This window comes from Macaca thibetana, chromosome 15 (assembly GCF_024542745.1).
Source record: "Macaca thibetana thibetana isolate TM-01 chromosome 15, ASM2454274v1, whole genome shotgun sequence".
Taxonomy (NCBI): domain Eukaryota; kingdom Metazoa; phylum Chordata; class Mammalia; order Primates; family Cercopithecidae; genus Macaca; species Macaca thibetana.
Genome location: NC_065592.1, coordinates 6,842,132 through 6,858,595, shown reverse-complemented (window position 1 = coordinate 6,858,595; position 16,464 = coordinate 6,842,132). Strand labels below are relative to the sequence as shown.

The 16,464-nt window shown below is 50.3% G+C and overlaps 1 protein-coding gene across 1 annotated transcript in view; it reads right to left on the bottom strand.

Annotated features, from left to right (window-relative positions):
- The window catches only part of UCK1 (uridine-cytidine kinase 1), a 117,309-nt gene that overhangs the window by 8,100 nt on the left and 92,745 nt on the right, over positions 1–16,464 (bottom strand). The gene's annotated exons all lie outside the window — the stretch shown is intronic.

The following is a 16,464-nucleotide window of genomic DNA, read 5'->3' as shown; positions in this document are numbered from 1 at the left end:
TGGCTGGGAAGGTGCCCGTTCCGCACCCCGAGACTGGGGCTGCGCCTCCGCCCGAGTGCTTGCCTCTGCCTCGCGCTGCCTCTGCCCCCGTCCCGGGCCCTCCCCCAGTCGCAGCCTGGCCTCGGCCCCCTCCAGCCCAGGTTCCTCTTGGCCATCCGGGCGTCCGGAGGCCTCCCACCCCACCCGCTGCTGGAGCCGTCGGGGCGCCCCGGAACGTGGCGGGGACTGTCACCTGATGACTTTAGGCTCGTGCCTACAGCGCGCCAAGGAGGCAGAGGCCCGTGTGTTTCCACCCCTGCCCCCGTGCCTGGCACAGAGAACGTGACAGGAAAATTCTGATCCATTCAAATTGTGGATTTCCCCAAGACAGAAAGACTGTTTGCAAGTCCAGCTCCTAACGCAGCTGAGCACTCCCTAAATATTTGATGATGCTGAGATATGATGCCAGTGGGACTAGAGTAACCTGCAGGCATAAAAAATCTTGGTTTCTGTCCCTTGGCAGCTATTCATCCATCCCAGGAGGGGCTACAGGCAGCTCCCGGTGATCAGTGGGAGGGGACTTGGGCTCCCGGAGCCCTGTGGACATGGACAGCAGGAAGCTCCCGAAGGGGCACTGAGTAAGCTTGTCTTGCCAGGAAAAGCAGTGGAAAAACCGTGTGTGGTTAGGAGCCAGCTGACCTTGGACAGTGACATGATCACTCATGTTTTTCCACTTCCAGTGTAGGAGAAATACCGTGGTGAGACCTCCCTGTCCTAAAGCACACGCAGGGCTTGGCAAGGGCCCGGCCCAGAGGCAGTGCCTGTTGTGTGGTTTCTTAGATTCCGTGTTTGTCTATTTGGCATCCATTCACCATCCGGCCGGTTCTATTAACTACGTTTTCTTATTTTCTGTATCCTTGGTGCTCTGGCATTTGGGCTCAGGGTTAGCCAATTCTTAGAGATAGCAAAGGCCAGGCCGGGTGCGGTGGCTCACACCTGTAATCCCAGCACTTTGGGAGGCCGAGGTGGGCGGGTCACAACATCAGGAGATCCAGACCATGCTGGCTAATACAGTGAAACCCCGTCTCTACTAAATATGAAAAAAATCAGCCGGGCAAGGTGGCAGACAGGTGTAATCCCAGCTACTCGGGAGGCTGAGGGAGGAGAATCACTTGAACCCAGGAGGCAGAGGTTGCAGTGAGCCGAGATGGTGCCACTGCACTCCAGTCTGAGCCATAGAGCAAGACTCCATCTCAAAAAAAAAAAAACAAAAGAGATAGCTAAGGCCCGGACCAGAGCATGCCTTTCATATACAAAACAGACAACCCGGGCGGGCGCGGTGGCTCACACCTGTAATCCCAGCACTTTGGGAGGCTGAGGTGGGTGGCTCACGAGGTCAGGAGATTGAGACCATCCTGGCTAACATGGTGAAACCCCATCTCTACTAAGAATACAAAAAATTAGCCGGGCGTGGTGGCGGGCGCCTGTATACTCGGGAGGCTGAGGCAAGAGAATGACGTGAACTCCGGGGAGGTGGAGCTTGCAGTGAGCCGAGATCATGCCACTGCCCTCCAGCCTGGGGGAATGAGCGAGACTCCGTCTCAAAAACAAACAAACGAACAAAAAAAAAGACAACCCCAAGTCTACAGCCCCAGCCACCTCCTTATCTAATTCTCGCCCTGCAAGCCAAGATTCTCCCTGCCCTAAATCACCCAGGGCCAGGTATCAGGTGACTAGAGACCACACTGCAGCCCAGAACCTGCTAGAATTACTTAAACTAGCCACTTTTAAACTCTTTCCCTGCCCTGTCAGGCCTTTCCCATGGAAACCCCAAGAAAGTCTCAGACCTGGGCTCTCCCCTCGCTCCTGCTTCTGCCTCCTGACCAAACCTGGGGTTCCCTACAGGCCCTGCATGGCATGGGTGCCCTTTCTCTCAGGAAATGTGATCAATCTTGCAATGGCTTTGGCCTCTCCTCGTGGTCACTCAGCCGTACCTCGGTAAATTAAGCCCCAGGCACAGGACAGTGCCTAGCAAACAGCCATGCTGCTGGCTTAGATCTGTCTAGGTGTGTGCCCCAGAGGTGGCCGTCCCCCAAGCCAGCTTTGAATTTGTATCAAGGGAGAGTTAGACACGGTTTCTTGCCATTTCTTCCCCTGTGGTCCCGCCACCTAGTGAAAGGCAGGGAAACTAGCAGAGTCTGACCAGGAGATGTCCCTGGTACCCCTGGCCTCTGTCTCATGTGCCCTCTCTGGTGACTGGTCACAAGGCATGGGCTGCCAGGGCCAGTCAGGCTGTTGCGTGGTTCCGCTCCCAAGGCAAAGGGACAGTTTGGGGAGGAGTCACTCCCTGGGAGCTGGCCCAGCACCCAGGAAGCCCACAGTCCAGGAAACAAGGCCCGGGCCCACATGGCTCAGGCCTTTGGGTCACAGTGGCTCCCCTGCGGGACCATCACAACCACCACCAAGCAGAGGTCCAGCCCCAAACCTCTAGCTGGTCCCTACCTCCCCATGTTGTGAAGAAGAGTGACTTGTGCGTGTGTGTGTGTGTGTGTGTGTTTGTTTGGTTTTTTTTTTTTTTTGAGACGGAATCCTGCTCTGTCACTCAGGCTGGAGTGCAGTGGCACAATCTCGGCTCACTGCAACCTCCGCCTCCCGGGTTCAAGCAATTATGCTGCCTCAGCCTCCCCGAGTAGCTGGGACTACAGGTGCCCGCCGCCAGGCCTGACAAGTTTTGTATTTTTGGTATACAGACAGGGTTTTGCCGTGTTGCCCAGGCTGGTCTCGAACTCGTATTCACCCGCCTCGGCCTCCCAAAGTGCTGGGATTACAGGTGTGAGCTGCTGCGCCGGCCAAAGATGAGCCAAGATCCGGCCACTGCACTCCAGCCTGGGCGGCAGAGTGAGACTTTGTTAAAAAAAAAAAAAAAAAAAAAAAACCGTGAGTGGATGGAAGGAATTCCTGGTGTGTTGGAGGGTTTGTTTGACCTTTGTGGACATGTGCAGAGGCCTGGCCCTGCACAAGACACACTAGGGGTCATGGAGATGGAGACAACAGGACCAAGGAGTCTCCCAGGGCTGCTCCTGCTTCCCAGCCCGCACTCGCCTCCTCAGGCCCACCGAGCCCCAGCCAGGACGCCTGCCTGTCTACAGGTACCCTCCCATCCCAACCCTGTCACTGACTCTTCCCCACACCAGTTCCCCAGTGAAGCTCCCCGCCGTCCCCTGGATGAGCCAGGCCAACTTCTCCGTTCCCAGTGGCCCTGGTTTCTCCCCTGGGAAGCCACTAACACAGAGGCAGTAAAGCAGATGGTTCTACAGTCGCCTGCTTGACAGCTGCCCTGAGCTTCAAAGTACCAAGAGGGCAAGGCTGTGGCTGCCCACGTAGCGAAGTCTCTGCCTTGCACAAGAAATGTGGTGTTAGTGGGCACAGTGGCTCATACCTGTGATCCCAGCACTTTGGGAGGCCGAGGCGGAAGAATCACTTGGGCTCAGGAGTGCGAGATCAGCCTGGGAAATATAGCAAGACTCTGTCTCTATAAAAAATGTTAAAATTAGGCCAGGCGCAGTGGCTCATGCCTGTAATCCCAACACTTTGGGAAGCTGAAGTGGGCAGATCACCTGAGGTCAGGAGTTCAAGGCCAGCCTGGCCAACATGGTGAAACTCCGTCTCTACCAAAAATACAAAAATTGACTGGGCGCGGTGGCTCATGCCTGTAATCCCAGCACTTTGGGAGGCCGAGGCAGGCGAATCACAAGGTCAGGAGTTCAAGACCAGCCTGGCCAACATGGCGAAACCCTGTCTCTACTAAAAATACAAAAAATTAGCTGGGCGTAGTGGTGGGCGCCTGTAATCCCAGCTACTTGGGAGGCTGAGGCAGGAGAATCGCTTGAACCCGGGAGGCGGAGGTTGCAGTGAGCCGAGATCATGCCACTGCACTCCAGCCTGGGCAAAAATAAATAAATAAATAAATAAACAAATAAATAAATAAATAAGCCGGGCATGTTGGCATGCGCCTATAATCACAGCTACTCAGGAGGCTGAGGCAGGAGAACTTGAACCTGGGAGGTGGAGGTTGCAGTGAGCTGAGATCGCACCACTGTACTCTTTTTTTTTCTCTCCGAAAAAATAAAAATAAAAACTAGCTGAGTGTGGTGGCATAGGCCTGTGGTCCCAGCTACTGGGGAGGCTGAGGTGGGAGGAGTGCTTGAGCTTGGGGGAGCGGAGGTTGCAGTGAGCAGAAATCACGCCACTGCACTCCAGCCTGGGGTTGTTGCTGAATTGGGGGTTGGGAGTAGGTGGAGAGTTGGGTGGAGTCTTGGAGCCCTGGAGTTTGGGTTTCCCAGAGCCAGGCAAGGCCGTACTCCTAAGAGTGACCACGGTCGACTCTGCGGATTCGCTCTCTTACCTACACTCTGGTGCAGGATGTTGAAAATCAGGGAGGCTGTGCGTGTGGGGGAGTGGCGAGTATACAGGAAATCTCTGCACCTTCTGTTCAATTTTTCTGTGAATCTAAAACTGCTCCCCCTGCCCCCTCAAACACACGCAGCACAGGAAACACCACCCTCCACAGCTGCCCTCCTCCCTCCTCCTTCAAGCCAGACTAACCCCTGCAAAAATGTCAGCTCATGCCAAGCCCATCCTGAAGCTTTTATTGAACACTAGCTGGCTCTCAGCGCTTAAAGAGCTAAGCAGGTGCCTGCTGTTTTAAGTATTGATTGCCCTTTTCCCTGTAATCATAAAAGTAACTCCTGCTGATTGCAGAAAATGTATACACACAAACACACAACCAAAACTAGAACCACCCCTTACTCCTCACCCAGGGAAAAGCATGGTTTTGAGTTCTGGGGTGTGCCCTTCTGGTCTGACATGGCTGTTCTAGATAACGGAATGGGAGGCTAAACAAGGTTTGGTGGTGTTTTTTTGTTTTTTTTTTTTTGAGACGGAGTCTCGCTCTGTCGCCCAGGCTGGAGTCCAGTGGCGCGATCTCGGCTCACTGCAAGCTCTGCCTCCTGGGTTCACGCCATTCTCCTGCCTCGGCCTCCCGAGTAGCTGGGACTACAGGTGCCCACCACCACGCCCAGCTAATTTTTTTGCATTTTTAGTAGAGACCAGGTTTCACCGTGTTAGCCAGGATGGTCTCGACCTCCTGACCTCGTGATCTGCCCACCTCGGCCTCCCAAAGGGCTGGGATTACAGGCGTGAGCCACTGTGCCTGGTCTTTTTTTTGAGACGGAATCTCACTTTGTCTTCCAGGCTGAAGTACAGTGGCACGATCTTGGCTCACTGCAACCTCCACCTCCCGGGTTCAAGTGATTCTCCTGCCTCAGCCTCCTGAATAGCTGGGATTACAGGCACCCGCCACCACGCCTGGCTAATATTGTATTTTTAGTAGAGATGGGGTTTCACCATGTTGCCCAGGCTGGTCTCAAACTCCTGACCTCAGGTGATCCACCCGCCTCGGCTTCCCAGAGCGGTAGGATTACAGGTGTGAGCCACTGTGCCCGGCGTGTTGCGTGTCTTAAATAGCATTAAATCCTCACAACCACCCTGTGATATGGGTACCATTGTGATCCCATTTTCCTGATGGGTAAATTGAGGAACAGAGAGCTTATATGGCTTGCCCAAGTCCTGCAGCTGCAAGAGACTTCAGTCAAGTTGTCTGAGCCAGCAGGCGTAGGAAGCCAACGCACATACTCACACATACACACTCCACACACACACAGAACTGCACCATCTCCCTGTTCAAAGACAAGATGGGGAAACATAACCGCCAGGCCCTTGGAATTTAAGAAGGTCCCATAGCCAGTGGTTTCAAGCTGAGTTGCCCATAAAGGGTCCAGGACCAGGTATGTGTCTTAGGGGTGGGAGTCAAAGCCGCAGCTTCACACACAGCAGGAGGTTCTGGAACTGGCCCTCTGCAGACCACTGGAGCCCGAGAGGAGCTGCCCTTTTGTGAAATTACAGAAACCAGTGCAGCACTCGAACTCTGGGTAAACGGAGTCATATCTAAGAATGTGGAACCAGGGGCCTGCGCTACACCTGGGCCACCCACATGGGACAGAAACTCCAAGCTAACAAACTGACATAAAAATGGTTCAGACCAGGCATGGTGGTGCACACCTGTAATCCCACCACTTTGGGAGGCTGAGGTGGGAGGATTGCTTGAGGCCAAGAGTTCAAGACCAGCCTGGGAAACATAGTGAGACCCTGTCTTTTTTTTTTTTTTTTGAGACAGAGTCTTGCTCTGTCGCCCAGGCTGGAGTGCAGTGGCTGGATCTCGGCTCACTGCAAGCTCCGCCTCCCGGGTTTACACCATTCTCCTGCCTCAGCCTCCCGAGTAGCTGGGACCACAGGCGCCCGCCACCTCGCCTGGCTAGTTTTTTTGTATTTTTTAGTAGAGACAGGGTTTCACCGTGTTAGCCAGGATGGTCTCGACCTCCTGATCTCGTGATCTGCCAACCTCGGCCTCCCAAAGTGCTGGGATTACAGGCTTGAGCCACCATGCCTGGCCTTTTTTTTTTGGAGATGGAGTATCACTGTGTCATCGAGGCTGGAGTGCAGTGGTGCAATCTCAGCTCACTGCAACCTCCGCCTCCCGGTTCAAGCCTCCCAAGCAGCTGGGATTACACGCATGCTCTACCATGCCTGGCTAACTTTTGTATTTTTAGTAGAGACAGGGTTTTGCCATGTTGGTCAGGCTGGTCTCAAGCTCCTGACCTCAGGTGATCTGCCCACCTCGGCCTCCCAAAGTGCTGGGATTACAGGTGTGAGCCACTGTGCCTGGCCAGTGAGACCCTGCCTTTACAAAAAAAACAAAACAAAACAAAAAACAAACAAAACCCCAGCTAGGTGTGGTGCTGGTGGCACATACTTATAGTCCTAGTTACTAGGGAGGCTGAGGTGGGAGGGTTGCCCAAGCCCAGGAGTTCAAGGCTGCAGTGAGCTGTGATGGCATCACTGCACTCCAACCTGGGTGACACAGACTCTGTCTTAAGAAAAGGAAAAAAAAAAAAGGCCAGCCACAACTGGTGCACTCATGGGAACCCCTCACAGAGACAAATGCGAAACTCTGATATTCCAGGGCACCAACATGGCACGTGCAGGATGCTTTTAGAGGACAACGGCTGCTGAAGATGAACTCACACACAAAAATTACAAAGATGAGGAAATCTGCCCCCTTGCAGAACAGTTAACAGGTGTGACTAGTGATGAAGTCACATCTGACAAGATACAGATGATAACATTTGAAAAGGACCTAAAAATAAGTCTATCGGTCGGGCTCAGTGGCTCATGCCTGTAATCCCAGCACTTTGGGAGGCCGAGGCAGGTGGATCACTTGAGGTCAGGAGTTGGAGACCAGCCTGGCCAACATGGTGAAACCTCACCTCTTCTATAAAACCAAAAATTAATTGGGTGTCCTGGTGCATGTCTGTAATCCCAGCTACTCAGGGGGGGTAGGCTAGATAATCACTTGGACCCAGGAAGTGGAGATTGCAGTGAGTCGAGATCACACCACTGTACTCCAGCCTGGGCAACAAGAGTGAAACTCCGTCTCAAAAACTACAACAACAACAACAAAATATATATATAGTCTATTAAAGTGTTTGAAGACCTGACAGCTAAATGCAACACATAATCCTAGGATAGGAACAAATATGCTAGGAAAGAAAAGACATTCTTGAGTCATTTGACAAAACGGTAATACAGACAGTAGATTAGAGCAGCGGTTCCCAACCTTTTTGGCACCAGGGACATGGAAGACAATTTTTCCACGGACTGGGTAGGGGGTGGGGGGTGGTTCCGGGATGATTCAAGTGCATCACATTTATTGTGCACTTTATTTCGATTATGATTACATTGTCATATATAATGAAATAATGATAGAACTCACCTTGATGTAGAATCAGTGAGAGCTCTGAGCTTGTTTTCCTGCAACCGGATGGTTCCATCTGGGGGGTGATGGGAGACAGTGACAGATCATCAGGCATTAGATTCTCTTAAGGAGCATGCAACCTGGATCCCCTCCCATGTGCAGTTCACAACAGGGTTCACAGTCCCGTGAGAATCTAATGCTGCGGCTGAACCACACATGTATTTATAGGAGACAGAACTCAGGCAGTAATGTGAGTGAGCGATGGGGAGTAATGTGAGTGATGGGAAGTACTTACAGGCAAAGTTTCACTCTCTTGCCCGCCACTCACCTCCTGCTATGCGGACCGGGGTACAGGTCTATGGCATCCAAGGGGTTGGTGACCCTTGGATTAGAGTCTAACTTATTGTACCAGTGTTCAATTCACTGAATTTGCTAACTGTGCTGAGGTTATGTAAGAAAATATCCTTATTTTTAGGAAATGCACACAGTTATTTAGGGGTAAATCACCGTGATATATGCAATTTATTCTCAAATATTCAGAAAAAAATTAAGTATACGCATATGCATGTGTGCGTCTGTGTCTGTGTATGAACAGAGAATACACAAATGCTAAAGCAAACAGTGCAAAATGTGAGCCGAGAAGGGGTCTGTGCAAGGGCTATGGGATGATGAGCTCCTGCTGCTGTCACAAAGTGCCAGGGGCCGAGTGGCTTCGGCAACAGAAATGTATTTCCTCCCAGTTCTGGAGGCTAGAAGTCCAACGTCAAGGTGCAGGGTTGGTTTTCACGGAAGATGGCTGCTCTTTGCTCCCTCGCTGCCTCTTCCTGGGGTTGTCACTGTGTCCGCACAAACCTGGGGTCTCTTCCCTCTTCCACCCTTTTTTTTTGTTTGAGATGGAGTCTTACTCTGTCACTCAGGCTGGAGTGCAATGGCACGATCTCGGCTCACTGCAACCTCTGCCTCTCAGGTTCAAGTGATTCTTCTGCCTCAGCCTCCCGAGTAGCTAGGATTACAAGCACCCGCTACCACGCCTGGCTAATTTTTTTTTTTTTTTTGTATTTTTGTAGAGACAGGGTTTCACCATGTTGGCCAGGCTGGTCTTGAACTCCTGACCTCAGGTGATCCTCCCACCTCGGCCTCCCAAAGTGCTGGGATTACAGGCACAAGCCACTGTGCCTGGCCCCTTCCTCTTTTTTTTTTTTTTTTTTTTTTTTTTGAGACAAAGTCTTGCTTTGTCACCCAGGCTGGAGTGCAGTGGCACAATCTCGGCTCACTGCAACCCCTGTCTCCTGGGTTTAAGTGATTCTCCTGCCTCAGCCTCCTGAGTAGCTGGGATTACAGGCATGTACCACCACACCTGGCTAATTTTTGAATTTTTTTTTTGAGACGGAGTCTCGCTCTGTCGCCCACGCTGGAGTGCAGTGGCACCATCTCGGCTCACTGCAAGCTCCACCTGCCAGGTTCACGCCATTCTCCTGCCTCAGCCTCCTGCGTAGCTGGGACTACAGGTGCCCGCCACCACGCCCGGCTAATTTTTTGTATTTTTAGTAGAGATGGGGTTTCACTGTGTTAGCCAGGATGGTCTCAATCTCCTGACCTTGTGATCCACCCACCTCGGCCTCCCAAAGTGCTGGGATTACAGGCGTGAGCCACCGCGCCCGGCCCCCTCCAGGTTTAAGCAGTTCTCTGCCTCAGCCTCCAGAGTAGCTGGGAGTATAGGCTGGTGCCACCACACCTGGCTAATTTTTTATATTTTTAGTAGAGACAGGGTTTCACCATCTTGGCCAGGCTGGTCTTGAACTCCCGACCTCGTGATCCACCTGCCTTGGCCTCCCAAAGTGCTGGGATTACAGGCGTGAGCCACCATGCCTGGTCAAATTTTTGTATTTTTAGTAGAGACAGGGTTTCGCTATGCTGCCCAGGCTGGTCTCGAACTCTTGACCTCAGGTGATCTGCCTGCCTCAGCCTCCCAAAGTGTTGGGATTACAGGCGGGAGCCACCACGCTTGGCCTCTTCCTCTTCTTATAAGGACACCAGTCATATTCGATTAGGATCCACCCTTATGAGCTCACTTAGCTTTTGTCACCTCTGCAGAGGCTCCGTCTCCAAATACAGTCACACTCCGAGGCACTGGGGGTTAGGACTACAACATACGAACCTGGCGGGGGAAACAATTTAGCCCATGACACAGCAGGTTACACGGCTGTTCTTTCCACTATTCTTGCAACTTTTTCTATGAGTTTGAAAGAATTAATAGAAGCCATTTGAAGAGAAAGCAAAGCACAAAATATGTATTAAAGTTGTAGATTTTAATTTTATTTATTTATTTATGTTATGTTTTTAGAGACAGAATATTGCCCTGTCACCCAGGCTGGAGTGTAGTAGCACGATCGTAGCTCACTGCTAACCTCAATTTCCTGGGCTCAAGTGATCCTTCTGCCTCAGCTTCCTGAGTATCTGAGACTACAGGTGGGTGCCACCACACCTGGCTCATTTTAAAATTTACTTTACAGACAGGGTCTATGTTGCCCAGGCTGGTCTTGAACTCCTGGCCCCAAGTAATCCTCCTGCCTCAGCCTCCTAAGTTGTTGGGATTACAAGTGTCAGCCACTGTGTCTGGCAAAAACTTTAGATTTTTTTTAAAAACCAAATGAAAATTCTAATCATAGGCCGGGCGCGGTGGCTCAAGCCTGTAATCCCAGCACTTTGGGAGGCCGCGATGGGCGGATCACGAGGTCAGGAGATCGAGACCATCCTGGCTAACACAGTGAAACCCCGTCTCTACTAAAAAATACAAAAAAAAAAAAAAAAACTAGCCGGGCGAGGTGGCGGGTGCCTGTAGTCCCAGCTACTCAGGAGGCTGAGGCAGGAGAATGGCGTAAACCCGGGAGGTGGAACCTGCAGTGAGCTGAGATCCGGCCACTGCACTCCAGCCTGGGCGACAGAGCAAGACTCCGTCTCAAAAAACAAACAAACAAACAAAAAAAAACAAAGACATCAAAATGTTTTGTAGGGGCCTGTTGCAGTGGCTCATGCCTGTAAGCCCGGGACTTTAGGAGCCTAGGCAGGCGGATCACTTGAGGCCAGGAGTTAAAGAGTAGGCTGGCCAGCCAGGCACTCACGCTTATAATCCCAGCACTTTGGGAGGCTGAGGCAGATGGATCATCTGAGGTCAGGAGTTCAAGACCAGCCTGGCCAACATGGCGAAACCTCGTCTCTACAAAAAATACAAAAATTAGCCAGGTGTGGTGGCGAGCACCCGTAATCCCCAGCTATTAGGGAGGCTGATGCAGGAGAATTGCTTGAACCCAGGAGGCGGAGGTTGCAGTGAGCTGAGATCGTGCCACTGAACTCCAGCCTGGGTGACACAACTAGACTCTGACTCAATAAAAAAATAAAAATATTTTGTAGAGGCTGGACGCATTCGCTCACGCCTGTAATCCCAGCACTTTGAGTAACCAAGGTGGGTGGATCACCGGAGTCCAGGAGTTAAGATCAGCCTGGGTAACACAGGCACCAAACCCACCTCTACAGTTATTCCTGGTGGTGCTCACCTTGACCACCTGGCTCCAGTGCTGTCTGCCAGGGTTCTTGGCTGTAAACTCTCGGATTCACACGAGTACTGAATTCTGCACATGCGTGGTCCTGAAAGTGAGTACCCCTTACATTTTGCATCTCAGGACCTCACTGGTCTCACCATAGCCCTAGTCATGCTCTTTTCTATTTGTTCTATCTGCACTTGAATTGATGTCTCCTCTTTTTTCACTTCCTCATGGGTTCATTGAAAATTGTTTATGGTTCCATTTATCCCCTCTATTACATTTTTTTTTTGAGATGGAGTCTCGCTCTGTCGCCCAGGCTGAGGCTGGGGTTCTGTGGAGGGATCTCGGCTCACTGCAACCTCCGCATCCCGGGTTCACGCCATTCTCCTGCCTCAGCCTCCTGAGTAGCTGGGACTACAGGCGCCCGCCACCTCACCCGGCCTATTTTTTGTATTTTTAGTGGAGACGGGGTTTCACCGTGTTAGCCAGGATGATCTCGATCTCCTGACCTCGTGATCTGCCCGCCTTGGCCTCTCAAAGTGCTGGGATTACAGGTGTGAGCCACCACGCCCGGCCAACGTTATTATTGAGATCTTTTCAATAAAAATCTGGTGATTGCCCTAGAGTTTACAACATATGTATTTAATTAATCTGTTTATCTTCAAATAATGTTCTATTGCTGGTGCATAGTGTAAGAGCTTCACAGGAGTGCAGCGCCAACGCCTCCCATCACTTTTCTACTGCATCACATAATTAATGAATTAATTTTTTTTTTTTTTTTTTTTTTTTTTTTTTTTGAGACGGAGTCTTGCTCTGCCGCCCAGGCTGGAGTGCAGTGGCCGGATCTCAGCTCACTGCAAGCTCCGCCTCCAGGGTTCACGCCATTCTCCTGCCTCAGCCTCCCGAGTAGCTGGGATTACAGGCGCCCGCCACCTCGCCCGGCTAGTTTTTTGTATTTTTTTAGTAGAGACGGGGTTTCACCATGTCAGCCAGGATGGTCTCGATCTCCTGACCTCGTGATCCGCCCGTCTCGGCCTCCCAAAGTGCTGGGATTACAGGCTTGAGCCACCGCACCCGGCCATGAATTAATTTTTTGAACAGGGTCTCACTCTGTCTCCCAGGCCGGAATGCAGTGGCTCAGTGTGATCTCAGCTCACTGCAGCCTCTGCCTCCCACACTCAGGTGATCCTCCCACCTCAGCCTCCTGAGTAACTGGGACTATAGGCACATACCACCATGCCCAGCTAATTTTTGTATCTTTTGTAGAGACAGGGTTTTGCCATGTTGCCCAGACTGGTCTTGAACTCCTGAGTTCAACCAATCCACCTGTCTCGGCCTCCCAAAGTGTTGGAATTACAGGCATGAGCCACTGTGCCTGGCCTAATTTATTTTTTAGTATGCTATAAACACAAATAAATTCCTACTAGTTTTGCTTTAGTGTTTTTTTTTTTTTTTTTTTTTATTTTAGATGGAGTTTTGCTCTGTTGCCCAGGCTGGAGTGCAGTGGCATGATCTCAGCTCGCTGCAACCTCTGCCTCCAGGGTTCAAGCAATTCTCCTGCCTTAGCCTCCCAAGTAGCTGGGATTACAGGCGCCTGCCACCATGCCTGCCTCATTTTTTATTTTTATTTTATTTTTTATTTTTAGAAGAGATGGGGTTTCACCATGTTGGCCAGGCTGGTTTTGAACTCCTGACCTCAAGTGATCTGCCTACCTTGAGCTCCCAAAGTGCTGGGGTTACAGGCGTGAGCCACTGCACCTGGCCTTTGCTTTAGTTTTTTTATTTCTTCTGCCTGAATGAACTCCCTCTGTTGTTTTTGTTTTGGATGAGAAATTACTTTTCTTTTTAAAAAAGAATTGTAATAGACTTTATCTTTTTAGAGCTGTTTTAGGTTCACAGAAAAATTGAGCTGATGGTGCAAAGATTTTCCCATATACTCCCTACCACCCCCACAGGCACAGTCTCCCTCATTTTCAACACCCCACACCAGAGTGGAACATTTGTGGCAATTGGTGAACCTATATGGACTCACCATTACCACCAGTGTCCATCACTACATTAGAGCTCACTCTTCATATACATTCTATGGGTTTGGATAAACTTATAACATGTATTCACCATGATATTATTATTATTATTATTGTTTTTGAGATGGAGTCTCACTCTGTTCCCCAGGCTGGAGTGTGGTAGCATGATCTCGTCTCACTGCAACCTCCACCTCCAGGGTTCAAGTGATTCTCCTGCCTCAGCCTCCTGAGTAGCTGGAATTACAGGCACCCACCACCACGTCTGGCTAATTTTTGTATTTTTAGTAGAGATAGGGTTTTGCTATGTTGACCAGGCTGGTCTCAAACTCCTGACCTCAAATAATCCGTCCACCTCGGCCTCCCAAGTGTTGGGATTACAGGCGTGAGCCACTGCGCCCAGCCTATAGTATTATACAGAGTAATTCCACTGCCCTAAAAATCCTCTCTGCTATTCATCTCTTCCCCTCCCTAACCACTGTTCACCGTTCATCTTCCGTAGTTTTGCTTTTTCCAGAACATCATCTAGTTGAAATCATACAATACGTGGCCTTTTCAGATTGGTTTCTTTCACTTAGCAACACACATTTAAGGTTCTTCCATGTCTTTTCATGGCTTGATGCCACAAATGTGAAATGTTTTTCTTTTATTTTTAAAGAAGTTTTTTAAAGTTTTTTTTTTTTTTTTTTTTTTTGAGACGGAGTCTCGCTCTGCCGCCCAGGCTGGAGTGCAGTGGCTGGATCTCAGCTCACTGCAAGCTCCGCCTCCCGGGTTTACGCCATTCTCCTGCCTCAGCCTCCCGAGTAGCTGGGACTACAGGCGCCCGCCACCTCGCCCGGCTAGTTTTTTGTATTTTTTAGTAGAGACGGGGTTTCACCGTGTTAGCCAGGATGGTCTCGATCTCCTGACCTCGTGATCCGCCCGTCTTGGCCTCCCAAAGTGCTGGGATTACAGGCTTGAGCCACCGCGCCCAGCCAAATCTTTTTTTTTTTTAAATGAGATTTTTACTGGGTATAGAATTCTGAGTTGACAGTTTTTTTTTTTTTGTTTTTGTTTTTTCCTCACTTCAAAGACGTCACTCATTGTCTTCGGGCTGGCATAGTTTCAAACAAGATGTCTGCTGTAATTCTTCTATTTTTTTCCTTTTTCTTTCTTTTATTTTTGAGACACGGTCTTGCTCTGTCACCCAGGCTGGAGTGTAGTGGTGTGATAACAGTTCACTGCAGACTTGGCTTCCCCAGTTCAAGTAGTCTTCCCATCTCAGCCTCCCATCTGGCTGGGACCCACAGGCACACCACCACATCTGGCTTTTTTTTTTTTTTTTTTTAACTTTTTGTAGAGATGTGGTCTCACCATGTGGTCCAAGCTGGTCTTGAACTCCTGGACTCAAGCAATTATTTTGCCTCAGCCTCCCAAAGTGCTGAGATTGCCACATTGATGGGTGAGCCATCACACCTGGCCTCAATCTTTCCATTGATAATTCCATTTCATTCTGACTCTTGATCCGGTGGATAAAACTGACTTTGTTTCCTATGGACATTTACAGAATCTGTCTTTGCTGCTAGAATCTTGCAATTTCACAATCACGTCCCTTTGGAGGGTATTCTCCCCAGTATGTTGGGCCCTCAGTGACCTCTTTCCATCTGAACACTTGTGTCCTTTAGTTCTGGGAAATTTTCTTGAATTCTTTTTTTTTTTTTTGAGACAGTGTCTTGCTCTGTCACCCAAGCTGGAGTGTAGTGGCATGGTCTCAGCTCACTGCAACCTCTGCCTCCTGGGTTCAAGCAGTTCTTATGCCTTAGCCAACCAAGTAGCTGGGATTACAAGTGTGTGTCACCCCACCCAGTTAAGTTTTGTATTTTTTATAGAGACAGGGTTTCGTCATGTTGGCCAGGCTGATCTTGAACTCCTGGGCTCAAGCAATACACCTACCTTGGCCTCCCAAAGTACTGAGATTATAGGCGTGAACTACCATGCTGGGCCTCCATTGGAATCTTGTCAGCTTGGATGGGGGTCATGTCCCACCAGAGTAGTTTTACATTTGCTTTGGATGGGTGCTCTTTCCTAGAGCCAATTTTGTTTTAATGACAATTTTTAGGGTAGGGGCATCTAGATTAGCAGATAGGCTGACTTTGAACTCCATATTCATGTGAGGAACAGGCCCAGGGCTACAACTCTCAGGGAGATTTTATTTCCAGAATTCACACTGGGTCACACCAGCTTCCTTCTCACCCCTATGGGCCACGGGTAGATTTTGTTTTCTGTTCATTTCTCTTCATCCCAACTCCCTGCTTCCCAGACCTCCTGTCCACATCTGGATGGAAAACTCAAGCCCTAGACTCTGAGACCAAAGCACCCAGGGCTGTTGCACACTTCCTGGGCATATCTGTCCCTCTATCTTCATTGCTGGTCCCTGAGGATTCTCTTGGCTACCTGGGAGCTCAGCTATGAACATGAAAGGCTGTCTGGCATGCTGGTGTTGTGTCTCTAGCATTTCCACGTGGTTGGACTGGGACCTGCCTCAGATTCTCCGGTCTGGCACATTTCAGAGAACAGAAGTCCCACACAAATGGTTTTTAAAAGTCAAGATATTTCGGCCAGCCATGGTGGCTCATGCCTGTAACCCCAGCAGTTTGGGAGGCTGAGGCGGGTGGATTACGAGGTCAGGAGATTGAGACCAACCTGGCTAACATGGTGAAACCCTGTCTCTACTAAAAATACAAAAATTGGCCAGGTGCGATGGCTCGAGCCTGTAATCCCAGCACTTTGGGAGGCCGAGACGGGCCGATCACAAGGTCAGGAGATCAAGACCATCCTGGCTAACACGGTGACACCCCGTCTCTACTAAAAAAAAAAATACAAAAAATTAGCCGGGCAAGGTGGCGGGCGCCTGTAGTTCCAGCTACTTGGGAGGCTGAGGCAGGAGAATAGCATGAACCCTGGAGGCGGAGCTTGCAGTGAGCTGAGATCTGGCCACTGCACCCTAGCCTGGGCGACAGAGCCAGACTCTGTCTCAAAATAAATAAATAAATACAAATACAAATAC